This window comes from Manis javanica, chromosome 16 (assembly GCF_040802235.1).
Source record: "Manis javanica isolate MJ-LG chromosome 16, MJ_LKY, whole genome shotgun sequence".
Classification (NCBI taxonomy): Eukaryota; Metazoa; Chordata; class Mammalia; order Pholidota; family Manidae; genus Manis; species Manis javanica.
This window is the reverse complement of record NC_133171.1, coordinates 34,942,062-34,955,748: the sequence shown is the minus strand read 5'-3', so window position 1 is coordinate 34,955,748 and position 13,687 is coordinate 34,942,062. Positions and strand designations below refer to the sequence as shown.

Here is a 13,687-nt window from a genome sequence, read left to right as displayed (position 1 = left end):
GAACAGGTGGGACTATATCAAGCTGAAAAGTTTCTGTACAGCAAAGGACACCATCAATAAAACAAAAAGGTACCCTACAGTATGGGAGAATATATTCATAAATGACTGATCCGATAAAGGGTTGACATCCAAAATATACAATGAGCTCATGCACCTCAACAAACGAAAAGCAAATAATCCAGTTAAAAAATGGGCAGAGGAGCTGAACAGACAGTTCTCCTAAGAAGAAATTCAGATGGCCACCAACAGGCACATGAAAAGATGCTCCTCATCACTTGTCATCAGAGAAATGCAAATTAAAACCACAATGAGATATCATCTCACACCAGTAAGGATGGCCACCATCCAAAAGACAAACAACAACAAATGTTGGCGAGGCTGTGGAGAAAGGGGAACCCTCCTACACTGCTGGTGGGAACGTAAATTAGTTCAACCATTGTGGAAAGCAGTATGGAGGTTCATGAAAATGCTCAAAACAGACCTACCATTTGACCCAGGAATTCCACTCCTAGGAATTTACCCTAAGAACGCAGCAATCAAGCTTGAGAAAGACAGATGCACCCCTATGTTTATCGCAGCACTATTTACAATAGCCAAGAATTGGAAGCAACCTAAATGTCCATCGGTAGATGAATGGATAAAGAAGATGTGGTACATATACACAATAGAATATTACTCAGCCATAAGAAGAAAACAAATCCTACCATTTGCAACGACATGGATGGAGCTAGAGGGTATTGTGCTCAGTGAAATAAGCCAGGTGGGGAACGACAAGTACCAAATGATTTCACTCATCTGTGGAGCATAAGAACAAAGCAAAAACTGAAGGAACAAAAAGAGCAGCAGAAGCACAGAACCCAAGAGTGGACTAACGGTTACCAAAGGGAAAGGGACTGGGGAGGATGGGTGGGAAGGGAAAGATAAGGACATGGAAAAAGAAAGGGGGCCTTACGATTAGCATGTATAATGTGGGGGTGGGGGGCACGGGGAGGGCTGTGCAACACAGAGAAGACAAGTAGTGAGTCTATAGCATCTTACTATGCTGATGGACAGTGACTGTAATGGGGGTTGGGGGGGACTTGGTGAAGGGGGGAGACTAGTAACCATAATGTTCTTCATGTAATTTTAGATTAATGATAATGAAATGAATTAAAATCTAAATAAATAAATAAATGATAAATAAATAAAGGGGGCCCCTCACTGTCTCACCCCTCTTTCTGTCTCCTTAAGTACCATACCTATTGCTGGTTCCATCTCTTCTGGTATTTTAAACCCCTTCCTCTTCTATAGCTTATTTGAACCTACTCGGACTCTCCTATCCCAACTCATTTCCATTCCTACCACTTCCTAAAACTGTTCCAGCCAAATTTGCTAACAATCTCCTATATTCAGTGGACTGGGATATTTTACCAGACCAGATTCTGATTCAGTATGCTGGTGATGGGGCCTAGGGCTCTGTAGTTTACAGAAGCCCCTTCCTAGGTTATTATAGTTACTATTACAAAGGCTGCCTGTTAGTTCTTTCTTAATCTCTCAGTGGTTTTTGTCTAATGGGCCCTTACCCTGTCCTTCTTGAAATGCTTTCTTCCCCTATCCTTTATTAGTATTTTGCCTACCTGTCAATCTCTGCTACAGGTTTCTTTTCTTTTTGCCCACCCCTAGGTGCCCAACCATAAGTTTTTCTTCTCCCAGTGAACTCTCCTTACACCATGTTGTCCATTTCCAGAGCTTCACTCCTAACCTGGGATCCACGTCTGACCCTTGGAGGAGTCTGTCAATTCTTAGAATTTCCACAGTATGCACACACACACACACAGACACACTAATTTTCTGGGAAGATGTTCCATAACTTTCCAGATTTTTAAAGCATGACCCTCTGACCCTACAAAAAAGCTAAAGCCCTTTGTCTTTTCCCATGTATACATCTCCAACCCAGGTTTCTCCCTCTAACTTTTGACCAGTATCCCAACAGTCCACTGGACGTCTTCCCTTGTATGAATGAAAGGCACTTCAAGTAAAATATGTCAAATCTGAGTTTATTATCTTTCTGTTCCCCTCCTAAAAACACTTGCTCTGCCTCTCTGCATTCCCTATCTTTCCCAAGGGTACCACCATTCATCCAATTGCTTATGACCAGACTTTGTCATGATCCTCCCCTGATTAAAACATTCACATGATTTTCTATTGCTCTTAAAATATGACAAGATCAAGGGAGAATAACATCAATGTATATACAATGAATAGCACCAATGTGTCCTGATTGCATTGATGTTATTCGAGTCACCAGACTAGAATTTTGGGACATAGTTGTGAACAAAAACAAGCCCCCGCTCTCCATCATAAGTAGCTAAAATCACCCTAAAATAAGTACCATTTATAAAAGCAGGCAGTTCGCCAATGCAATCTCTAAGATTGCAGGCAGTCCCAAGCCAGCCTTATTATGGCCTCACCCTTTCCTTCAGTAATGCCATGTAAATGAAATACAACTGAAATGCAAATCAACAGCATATGTGAAGGGAATAAGAAGTTACAAAAGTATAGTAGGCAGTCTGGAAAGAGGAAAAGCCAGTTACCTGGTGGTCTTGGAGCTGCAAACCGCAGAAACCATCTCTGGATGGCAGCAAAGAAATATACTGGAATGATAGTGGAACTGATCAGAAGCCTGGAGAACCAAACGTGGACAAAATCAGTACGACCAGAGTCTGTGCAGCAGATATAGCTCATCAGTCTTGTAAAAGGCACCACAACTTGCAAGACTGGAGTACATCTGGTTTTCTGTCCTTGAAGCATTCAACCCAAGATCCAAAGTCCAGAGAGAGTTCCTTTAGCCCGGCTTGGGTTACATGCCCACTCCTTCAGCTACAAGAGGGCAGGTCTGACAGGCCCAAAGCTGGTAGTGGGGAAATAGCTGACCGTAGGATGCCAGGTGACAATCAAATCTTATCAAAATGACCATAAAGTCATTTCTACCCAGTAGCACTCCTTCATATGCCAAGTGGATTTAAGATATTCCCAAGATCAGGAGGAAGTTGCTTGACTACTTGGCCAACCTGGAAGCAGTTCCTGTGCGAGGGTCAGCCAGGGCGCTGCCTGGGGAGGCTGTCACATGCTCCATCCTTGGAGCCCCACCCTGAGCCCGCAGACTAGAAGAGATGGGGGTTCTTCAAATGTAATCAGGGCTCTGTTAACCTTTTAAAAAGAGGAAACACACCTGAGCAATGGGGATACCAAAAACCTACAAATGTTCACCACACTTACACTTTTTGCTGCCCAGCTTCCAAATGCAATCTTTTCCCCAGGGGAGACAGCCCAAAGCCTCATCAGATTACAGCATTCCGCTCCAAATGCAAAACAGGCATTTTTCTTGGTCAGGTTTAGATGGTCCAGCAACCCATAGTTAAAAGATCAAATTAGCCAATATCAATATTGGAGAAAAGAACAAGTAATACAGTAAAGACCCCTCCCTTGAAAGGGGGATAAACAATACACATCACCCACCACTGTTGTCCATAGTATATCCTGATAAACAGAAATAGCCAAGGCTGTTCCTTGAAAGAGGAGTGGGTATCCTGCTCAGCCTCCTGGGAGCCCTGAATTCTGCCCCCCAGGAGGCTCTCCTTGGACCAATGAACATAGGACATTTTTGCCAAGATTAAGGTCTATCTGGAAGACAATTTCTTTTAAAACCTAGGACATTTCTGGTCAATTCCAGAAGCTAGAAATTCAGGCTAATGTCTTGTACAGTCATTGTCCTTGAATCTAGACATCTACTTGAGGATTCTGGTTTCCAGAATGTTCTGCTCATTTCCCTAGGCTCTATTAAAATGATTATGAATAGGGATATAGAGTGGAGAGTCTTGCCCAGTCTGACCTTTGCTCCAAACTCTAACCTCACTGAATCTTTGGGGTGAATGTCATTATCACCTTTGCATAACAAGCAGTACATCCAAGGATCCTGGCGAATTGGCTTCTTCCAGGAAGCAATTTTATCATCTTCTATGGTTCCCACCCTCCTACACTCACTCACACTAACTTTATCACTAGCAGAGAATTTGGCTTTTCCAACTATCTGAGGCTCCAGTGTACCAGGCTTTATGCCGTCTCCTTTTGTAGGTGGCAATCAGTATCTCTAGAAAGGCTCTATCTTTTTTTAACTTTCCCTGTTTTCAAAATGTATTTCAGCTTAAGTGCATCAGTTTTTTTCTGGGGTCCTACTAAAGGCTGCAAGTTGTAGCCAAAAACATCAATACCTTCACATTTTCCTACTGTATCTCTGAGAGACTCAAATTGTCTAAGCCCCAAGTTACTACAGGCTACACTTTGACAAGCTTTCTCCTATTGCACAATAATAATGGCCAACTTCCCAGCCCTGAACGGAGGCGTCTTTTCTGCCCTCCATCCTCCCTTGCCTAGATTATTTTACATGTTAAGCACTGTGATTTGTAGCACCCTATTTCTTTCTGGCCCTGATCTCTATATCAGTTAGCACTCCTTGGTTGCAAGCACAGAAACTATTTGTAATCCACAAAGAAAATGAATCCTTTGTAAATATATGAATAGTTCACAGAAGGGTTGGAGAAACATATTTAAGAAAAGAGAAATCAGGTAAAGCTACAGAGGAAGCAGGAACTACTTAGCATTCTTAAAAGGACACCGCCAGTGGTAAAACTGAGCTACATTTTTTTTCTCTTCTATATATCGTTCTACTCAATCTGTAAGGATGGTGAGTTTCATTGGTCTAGGTTGGGTCACCTACCAACCCCTTAGATTAGGAGAGAACAAGGCATCTAACTGTACTAGCCTGCTGAAACTGCCCACAGTGGTGAAGAGGAATCCTCAAAGGAAGTCAGAGTGCTAATACCATAAAAAGGAGGCATGAGTGCTGGGTGGGAAGAACAAAATAAACCAGCCACTGCAGAGAAAGGAAAGCGATACCATTTCCTTAGGACTTCTTTAGAGCCTACCTGAGGGGCCGCCTCCTGCTCTTTCCAACACCTACATCCTTGGATTGTACACACACCTCCAGTTGGATGACTAAATCCAGAGTCCTGTGATGTTGCAGCAGTGATTCTAATGGTCCTTGGTTTGGGCCCCCATAATAACATCACCGGACCCCTCAACCTGCAGAGTGCCTGGTCCACGCAGCTGCTTTTGGGATGTACATAGGACCCAAATTGGGCCAGTTAGAGGTCTCTCTAGGACTTTGGAAGAGAGGTGAAGATTGGTTTTTTAGTTTTTCTTAGATCTTGAACTCCAAGGACCACATAAGCCTACACCTTCCTAACAAAGACCATGTCCAAGAATGAAGCCAAAAAGGAAAACAAAATTACAAATATACCCAAAAGCACAGTCAGAAAGTTTGGAGATAATTCTTTAATTTCATAGCTTCTCTCTTCCTCAGTTTCAGAGTCCCAAGTTCTTCTGGTCAAGAGAACACTGAATGAATTCATGTTCTCCAAAGTTTGGGTCACATTTCTTGTATTTTTATCTTAGGACTAAAAGGCAAATTCAACTTTCCTCAGATTTAAACCATAACATAGAAATGAGAAAATACCCTATTCTTCACCAGCTGTAACAATTATTTATTTTTAGGGCTCTTCCTACAAAACTCTTCAAGAGATGCTTCATTGAGGTTATCCCAGTGAAGAGGGAAGCTAAGAGGTGATTGGCCTCAGGTTGAAGTCACTTATACACAGGCATCTTCAAAAGTAACTGGAAGACAAATGCTTTGTTAATTCATTTGTGATTGGAATGTTCTATCTAAAGTGAAAGCATATATTCAGTACTGGTTCTTTATGGAGTTACAGTCAAAAGTTGGAAACAGAGTACTAATAATAATTTGCACAGGAAATTATCAGTGATGGCCACTTGAAGAAGACATCCCACAGTATGCTTCTTGCTTTAAAAAAGAAAAACAACCCTATATTGTTCGGCTTCACAATTTACAGACCATACCTAGATTTTTTTCCTACCATAATTAGTCACTTATTTTCCAACTTGCATTTTTACCCAGGTAAATGACTTAGCACTCATTCCCATATATTTTAATTCTGTTTAATTCCAAATACTCTTTAAACAAAAGTCACTTTGGCCAGATTTAAGAGATATTTCATCAGATGTCATATGAAAATTTACAATGGTAGATGGAACTATCTGTTGTCCCTTTCCAGCTCCAAAATGCTTGATCCTCCGTGGGGACAGTCAAGTCATAGTTACAATCAGACATTATAATCAGCATTTTTTCCTTCTTCCCATGTTCTGCAAATTATAACTAATTGAATAAACTGTTTTCTACATCCTTCACCTTCTCTTTCAATTCTGGGTATAAAGTTTTTCTAGTAACCTGCTAGATTGATCATTGATCTTAAAAGAGAGAATGAATGTATACTTAGCATTGTGTGGATTTTGTCCTAGTCTAACTTCATGCACTGAACAGTGCACTTCACAGGTGAAACTAATAGATCCAAATGTGAGACCCCTAGAGGTAGATGCTACCTCCAGAATCTGACATCATGAATTTGGCCACCTGCCTGCATGACATCCTGTTGTAAGGACCAGGAGACAAATACCTCGCTCTCCCTTTGTCAAGGTTTTTCCCTGGCTAGAAGCATGCTTGGGAAGCCCCTAGAGCAGCAAAGGGCGGGAGGAAGGCTTTGGCTGGCTGCACTCCAGCCTTTCAAAGATGCCAAGTTATTCAAAAGGAGCAGTCCCTCGGCTGTGGCAGTCCCCGGCTAGACTCTGTGGACAGGAGGGCTCTGGCTTCCTCCTCTGCCATCTAGGAACTCAAGTCTGATGAAGCCTGCAGGCCTGAATTCAAGAAAACCACAATGAACCTGAAAGAAACAAGATTTTAAAAGGGTCCTCTCACCACAGCTGGTCTCTGAGAGGCATGGTCTGCAGAGGATGATGTCTGGGACAATTCTAGGAGGGCTGCTTGGCTCGGCGGAAAGATCCCCACCCAACATTCTCATCTGGGAGTAGATGGATACTAAGGATGTAAGAAGATACTTCTAGAGTCTCTCTATGAATTTTTCAATTTTTTTTCTTAAGGAAAAGTTAAGAGGCTCTTCAGTATTTTTTTGTAGGGACTTTAACCCATTAAATAGCTGCTGAATAAAAGGATGAGGTTCTCTGCATGACGACTAGCCCAAGACCAGGCTAAAATTATTAAAGGCCATTCAATGGTCCCCTAACACTTTTCAGCGCCAGTTACTCTCACCCTGCTCTTCATGAGGAACCTGGAAACTTGATCCAAGAGTGACTGATAGGACTTCAGATCCAGCCCCTTTATGTCTGGTGGACATAGGGATGTGAGCAGCGTTGTAAAGTACTTATCTCACAAACAACACTGTATTTTCCCTTCAAATGCTAATGGACTGTATCTTAATTCCTGCACTTTCATTCTAGGTGAAAATCTGTTTTGTGTCAGCAGAAATTTCTTTCATAAAAAAAATATTTTCCCCATGAATAAAAAAATTGAACAGTTTTAAATTAGTGTCAAATTAGATCTTTGAAAGCTTAATAAGCAAATACGCAGAATGAAGGCCACAAGGTATAACTTCTAGGCAGTGTCAAAAGTAAAGCTTCAAGTGAGAAAAGATTCAAAACTGTCCTCCATAACACAGAGTTCCACGTTAAGGAGGAGTAAAATCTAGACTTACGATCTTGAAGCCTAAATATCTGTTCCCCCACTCCTTCAACCAAGTGACATTAAAATGAGGGTTACTAGGCCCTCTTCAAGGGCCACATCTATATCCTTCTTAGTCCCACGTGGGAATGAAACTAACAATGTTTCACTCTTCAAGAGGCAAATACATTTACCAGCTGAAGGAGAAATGAGTGTGGGCGGACAGGTTCAGTTAGACTTGGTAACATGGAATCTAAAAATCAATCCATTCAAAATAAAGAAATTCATGTAGTTGGGGAAGGAGCCCTAATCTCAGATTTACACAGAATCAGGTACAGACACTGAGATGTCTTCTATTTCCCATAATAAATGGAGATATTTCTCTATTAAACACTCCTATTTATAATGACTGAGGAGTAATCAAATTTTGTGAGGTCTCACAACAGGATGTATTAAGAGAAGCTGCAAGATTTGAGGCTATATTGAAAGGAGAGATAACAATGATAAAGCATGAGAAACTTCTCCAGCAAGTCCCCATTACTAGCAAAGTTGGACTTGATTAATACTCTGTTTTATTATTAAACTTAAAATAACTTAAGGCAGGATACTATCGAGATCATATTGCCAAACTAGCTGTTGTATGCTTCTGGTGGAAGTAGAACATGGGGCCTTAAAATATGCATATACCCTTTGACACAATAATTCTGTTTTTCAGGAAATACCCAAATAGAATAATTAGAAAGGTAGGCAAAGATATATGTGTAAAGATAAGTTAAAACTGTATTTATAATGGGCAAAAGCTCTAAAATTCATTAAATCAGAGGTCAGCAAATATTTTCTGTAAAGGCCCAAATGGTAGATATTTCAGGGGACTTTGCACACCATACTGTCTCTGTCACAACTGCTCCTTTGCCGCTGTGGTGTGAGAGCAGCACAGATAACAGCAAATGAATGGGTGTGGCTGGCTTCCAGTACAACTTTATATATGGACACTGAAATATGAATCTATATGATTTTCAAGTTTCATGAAATATTGTTTTGATTCTTTTCAACAATTTAAAAATATAAAATCCATTTTTGCTCACAGGTTTTACAAAAACAGGTAGTGGGACAGATTTGCCAATCCCTGAATTAAATTATATGATTATTAAAATTTTATGTTCATTATTAGTATCAGTGAAAATTACACAGTTTGTGCTCGCTTCAGCAGCAAACATACTAAAATGGAACAATACAGAGAAGATTAGCATGGCCCCTGTGCAAGGATGACATGCAAATTCATGAAGCATTCCATATTTTTATGGCCAACAGACACATGAAAAGATGCTCCACATCGCTAGTCATTAGAGAAAAGCAAATTAAAACCACAATGAGATATCACCTCACACCAGTAAGGATGGCCACCATCCAAAAGACAAACAACAACAAATGTTGGCGAGGTTGTGGAGAAAGGGAAACCCTCCTACACTGCTGGTGGGAATGTAAATTAGTTCAACCATTGTGGAAAGCAGTATGGAGGGTCCTCAAAAAGTTCAAAATAGAAATACCATTTGACCCAGGAATTCCACTTCTAGGAATTTACCCTAAGAATGCAGCACTCCAGTTTGAAAAAGACAGATGCACCCCTATGTTTATCGCAGCACTATTTACTGGCCAAGAAATGGAAGCAACCTAAGTGTCCATCAGTAGGTGAATGGATAAAGAAGATGTGGTACATATACACAATGGAATATTATTCAGCCATAAGAAAAAAACAGATCCTACCATTTGCAACAACATGGATGGAGCTAGAGGGTATTATGCTCAGTGAAATAAGCCAGGCAGAGAAAGAGAAATACCAAATGATTTCACTCATATGTGGAGCATAAGAACAAAGCAAAAACTGAAGGAACAAAATAGCAGCAGAATCACAGAACCCAAGAATGGACTAACAGTTACCAAAGGGAAAGGGAAGGGAGGGATAAGGTGCAGGAAGAAGAAAGGGGGCCTTACGATCAGCATGTATAATGTGGGGGTCACGGGGAGGGCTGTGCAACACAGAGAAGACAAGTAGTGATTTTATAGTATCTTACTACGCTGATGGACAGTGACTAATGGGGTATGTGGGGGCGACTTGGTGAAGGGGGGAGCCTAGTAAGCACAATGTTCCTCATGTAATTGTAGATTAATGATAACAAAAAATAAAAATAAAAATAAAATTACAGTTTGAGGAGAAAGGTGAGAGGGAAGGGAGTGGGGAGAGGAAGGGGACACTGAGTGATATGCTAAAATTTTATAGTAGTTATTCTTAGACTGAGGTCTTATGGAAAATATACATATACGATTTTTCTTTTATTCCTCATTTTTTGTATTTTTAAAAATTTTCTACAATATGTATGTTATTTTATGATTAAAAGTGATACTTTATGACAACTTTTTTTGGCTGAAATGATTCATTTCTTTCTCATTCTTTAGACATTACTCAGAAACTTTGGACTTGCCGATATTCTTGACAAAACTCACACTATTTTTTAGCAATAACTTTTAAACAACACCGTTTTTAAGAACAGTAGCTAACAGTTTATTTTCAGAGGCATATAGTTTTTAAAATTAAATACTTATGAGCTAAGCCCCCAAGTCATAGTCTGTCTGCTTTACATTTTCCCTCCCAGCCAGCCGTGTGCACCCTTCAGCCTCTCCCTAGCTACTTAGGAAGTACAGGCTGACCCAGCTCTCCTGTGCTGGCATAACACCTCCAACTCCTTCACCTTACCTGCACCCAGCTGAGCATCTCAGATACTTCCCTCTAACCTCAGAGGCTTGCCATGCAAAGCTCATATGCATGCACCTCATTCAAAGCCCACACATGACCTCTAATTCACCTGTTACTGGCTCAAGGGTCGTTAACAAGCAACCTGTACCTTGCTGCAGTAGGGCAGTGGTGTGTATACCAGATAATGGCTCACTCCGTAGGACTTCCAGAAATATCTTCGCATTTATTTTAAAAGGAGGCTTGGAATCTTAATATCTTAATTCTATTGAATAATTAGCTAATGGGCAGATCTCAGGCATCCAAGTCAGCATTTCCCATGCACATTTCACAAACACTTGTCCTGTGAGATATTGCAAGGGTAAAAAAAAAAAGACGTGTTTGGATCATTCTGAAAGATAATGCATACAATATTCCATTTTTGAAACTCATAATTCATATTAGCATATATAATTAAGGCTTTGCAAAGTGCAAAAGTAAAGACACACATTGAATTTTGTTCAATTCATGTGTGTCCCAAAGTTATTTGCAGCCTACCTCCACTGGCACCCCAGCCCCTTTGTTTTAATAGGAACACAAAAATGTCCAAAACACCCAGCAGAAGCAGGGTTCCCAAAGAGTACTCCTGGGAATACCCCAACCTGACCAGAGTCCATCCCGTCTGCAGTGAGACCAGAGCGCACACACAAGAGCTGGTTTGGAAAGGAGGGCAGTGGGACATAACGTGCCCTAGCACCCCTCAAATCATTGTGCATCAGAGCGTGATGGTCTCAGACTCTGAATTCAATCCATCCTGGCCTGGGTTCCGCTGTGTTCTCTGGCTGCTTTAGCACAGCTGCCATTTGCATCTCTGCTTAGACTGCTGAGTACCTTCAACTCCCTCTTTCACCACTTGCTCTTCTTTCTGTCAATCTCTGACTCCATGCCACATGCGCTCTCACTCTAGTACATTCCCCTCATTGCTGGGTGCTCACTTCCCAATTGTGTATTTAAATTTAAAGTAAAAGCACCATAGCTGCGCTTGGTTGCTGCCCAAAATTAGCATATGTTTTCAGTATTTATGAGACACACACAGCTGACATTTTTAGAAAATTGCATTCCATCTGCAAAAACATACATATCCAACTGTGATGAGATTAGATGTTCCTGCATTTATTTTTCTAAGAACTGAGCACATTCAATACACAGTCTTCTCTGAATGCATCTCATTGTTTCTCTTCTGGCAGTGTCTTGCAAATATCCAATCACCAGGGACAGTTATGCATTAACCTTTAATTCAGTTAATAGCCTCTCAGAAAAACATGTACAATTCCCAAAAGGCAAATCTTTACAGCCAGTCTGCAAAGGATGCAGAATAGAATATTGTTGCAGCTTAGGAAAGCTTTCACAAACCCAATTATTTCAAATAGTTAATATGTACCCCTTATAATGAGAGCCTAGAGAAACACATGCCCAGTTCAGCATTTTGGTTGGTTTCCAAGCCACAATACAATATCCTGGATTCATTCCAGGCATTTTCAGATAAGCCTCTTTATCAAGGAGCAAGAGCATGACATTCTTTCTCACAGTAACATTTGGATTCTAACCCAGTAGGCGTGACCCCGCCATGAGCACACACACACACACAACATGCTTCAAATTCGTGCTAAAAAGAGAGTTGGAATCACAGAATGAAGCTGGTTTAACAGGAGAATGTTATTCAGAAATTTAGTCTAAGCTAAATTATTTTTTATTCACTCTCAACAAATGACTCTAAACCAGATAGAGTGGTTCTTCTATAACGATGGACTTAACTCACAAGAAAGTCTTAGGTGGAAATCATTCAATGAAAACTGTGAGGTAGTGTTAGTTTTAGAAAGTGGAAATGGAAGATAATTTTCTTCTCAAAGAATCCCCTTTTGAGAATACATTTGAAATAATAAAAGCAAGTTTTCAGTGTCTAAATGAATCCTGCTGGCTTTTGGTTTTCTTGAAATTCCCTTGCCTTATTTTGTAGCAAATAAGGAGCTGACTATAGTTCTACTACAGTCCAAAGATCTGTGATGGTCTTTGAAGCCATAAGCTCTCAGGCCTCGAGTCCCTCCATTCTTCCTCCCACACAGTCCACTTTGGTTATAATGTGCCTTGCACAAGCCTGAACGTGAGGACCTTCTTCAATTGTGTACCAAAGGCACCTGTCTTACCTCACCATAGGTGTGGCCCTGATCCAGAAGGTAGCATTGTGATCTGGAAGATCAGCCACTGTATTCGGATAAGCTAGGTTATGCTGCAGTAACGAGCTAACCCCAAAGTTCTGGTGGGTTTAAATCAGCAAAGGATTATTCATTGCTCTTACTCCAGAAGGGCCAGCAGGAGCCTCTGCCCGGCCTAGGGAGGAGCTTAGGGAATTGGATGACAGCAGCTTTACCTTGTTGAGTTCCATCCATGTGGAACCTGTGGTCTCTGATCTCGGTAGCAGAGGAAAAATATGGATCCTTACCCTGCCTCAGCTCAGAAATGACACATTACTTCCTTCATATTTCATTATCCAGAACTGCAAGAGAACTGGGGAATATGAGGAAGTGGGATGTTTTTATTATCACTGCTAAACACATGTATACAAGTAACCACAACCAGATACAGTAGAGATGGATTTTATCCAATTCCTCAGACCTAGGCTCTTTTCTAACCTCAGGCTTTCAAATGCTCCTTCTGCCTGGTATACTCATTACAAATGCACCTCACCGCCAAATCCTACTTGGCTACACAACCTTCAGGTCTCAGTTTAGACAGAACTTCTTCTGAGGATCCTTAAATACCCCTCCCTTCCTCAACCAAGGCCCTCTTCTGTGCTCTCATTTACTTTTCCCACAACAATAATAGCTATGATTTATTATCTACTCTATGCCAGGTACCATTCTGAGTACTTCCCATTAGATCCTCACCATAAGCCAGTCAAGTCGTGTGTTAGTCCAAGCTCCCTTGGAAGCACAGCCTGAACCGAGGGCACAGACGCCAGCCCTGTATTACACGGGCAAGGCCAGGGAGGCAGGAGGGCGAGAAGAGGGCAGCGGGTCAGGGAAGAAGAGGAACATGCAGGAGGGACTGGGATACAGAGCTGACCACAGCTTTGCGCAAGCTGGGTGCTCACAGGAAATCAAGAGATTCTGAGAGAGGCGGAGAAGTACTATGACATCTCTGAAGAGTCCATCCCATCTCCAGTGAGAATAGAAGCAGCCACTCTGCAGGCCCCAGGGCTGTGGTAGTGGCCACAGTCTGGCTTCATGCCCAAGAGAACAAGGCACGCTGTTCCAAGGACTGCTTCAACTAGA

The 13,687-nt window shown here is 41.3% G+C and overlaps 1 non-coding gene across 1 annotated transcript; it reads left to right on the top strand.

The window, feature by feature from the left end:
• Positions 1 to 8,825: 8,825 nt before the first annotated feature.
• On the top strand, positions 8,826 to 8,927 carry LOC118968386 (U6 spliceosomal RNA). Its single transcript, XR_005056022.1, has one exon. It is a non-coding gene; the product is annotated as a U6 spliceosomal RNA (small nuclear RNA).
• Positions 8,928 to 13,687: the final 4,760 nt, after the last annotated feature.